We start from the raw sequence: 1,856 nt of genomic DNA, 5'->3' as shown, positions 1-1,856 counted from the left end.
TTACCTATGCTGCCTAGAATTAAAGTTGCTGTAAACTACAACACCTGCTACCAGAGTAAAAGGTAAAGGGAATAAAGACTAAGTGGGACCCACACCATTAAGATTTCTTCAATTCTACATGTACACTTAAAAAAAGCAATGTACTCTCTTGCAAAAATTTTTCCTCTTCCAATACTCAGAGAAAAATGAAGAAGATATTTGGAATGGTCTTGAGACTCAAAGGATGGGGAAGCTGGCTGTGAACATATATATGTCTTCTAGGAATGGCATAGGTAGAACATGAGGTCTTACCAATATGACCACCAAAATAGGATCTGAAGAAGGAACATAACAATGAACATACCAAAGTAGATGGAAGAAAGTTTCCAAACTTTTAGTCCACACAAGCATTTACAGAAAAGTGTAAGTCAGGGCATGTAAGAGGTTGTCATTACCATGGAAGGGAAAAAATGGCCATATATTACCAAATAATGAGCCATCAGAATATAAATTCATGCAAGTTTACATGGTTTTTACAGATGTATTACTACACACACACACACACACACACACACACACACACACACACACACAGACACACATACAGGCATTCAATATGAATTAATGAAATTGACCGTGTGCATTTTAGGATTGCAGGAAGGGGTATGAAATATATTCTAGAGACAGAAAATGTACAGAAAGAACAATTAAATTTCAATGTAAAAAACAAACTACAAAACAGCAGTTAAAAAATAAATCAACAAACAATACTTTAAAAGAAAATGACACCGAATTCAACAACGGATGTTCACAAATAATGTGTGTCTTTGTATGTGTGTGTTTATATATGAAATATTAAACTCAAATAAGATTTAGTAACTCTTTTTCATGTAAAATTTATTGTGAGACCCTTCATATAGACGATTTCTATGATTACAGACTTCACCTACTTTATTGTGATAAAGGTCTTGTGTATGGTATTATTTTCACTATTTATCAGTGAATGAAACACATTCATTTCATTTTAAAATTGTGTGTTTTTGTATAAAGTACAAGAGTCTTATAATTCAGGCACAATCTGAACCCCATTGTTCTTTTCATATACTGTTTGATTTTAAACATTTTATCTTATATTCTTAGCATCTTCATAATACATTGTAAAGCTACTCAAAATCCCGCTCTTCTGTGATGGCCATCAATAATAAGCAATGCTGTCACTATGCTCCACACTCTACTAACATTCACTCTTGTTTCTTATTTCAAATGGGTTCTTTTTATTGTATCTGTAATCTATGATATTCCAAATCACTAATGAGACAACTTAATATTTTGCTAATGTCTTAGTTTCTGTTACTGTAACAAAACACCATGGTCAAAAGGGAAGACATGAAAAACATAAAGGATTTCCTGGTGAACCTTTGGTCACAGATAATTGATGAAACCAAAAACACGGATGCAAGCCCAAGTAGAGTCCATGGAATAATGCTCATTACTAGATTCATGTCCATGTTGTATACAATCCCTCTTTCTCATACTTCCTAGGACTTGCCTAGAGGCACTGTCCTCAAACAGTTGAGTTGTCTCATACTAATTAAGAACATGACTTATACACATGTACATGTCAAAATGATGGCAACCATTTCTCAATTGAGATTCCCTATTCTCAACGTTTAGATTTGTGCACTCATGAATGAAACCATTATCTCCCAAGCCTTAGTTATTGGTATTTCATTAGGCAGTGATATCCTACTATGTTTGTGTGCATACAAAATCTTAGTATATTATTTAAATTATTTGTATGATTTAGTAGTACTTTTGTTAAGATAAAAGAGAAAGATATGTTGAATATCATCTAACATTTAAAAACTACTGAAGTT

The sequence above is a fragment of the Rattus rattus genome, chromosome 2 (assembly GCF_011064425.1).
Source record: "Rattus rattus isolate New Zealand chromosome 2, Rrattus_CSIRO_v1, whole genome shotgun sequence".
In the NCBI taxonomy this organism is placed as follows: domain Eukaryota; kingdom Metazoa; phylum Chordata; class Mammalia; order Rodentia; family Muridae; genus Rattus; species Rattus rattus.
This window is presented reverse-complemented; position numbering follows the sequence as displayed.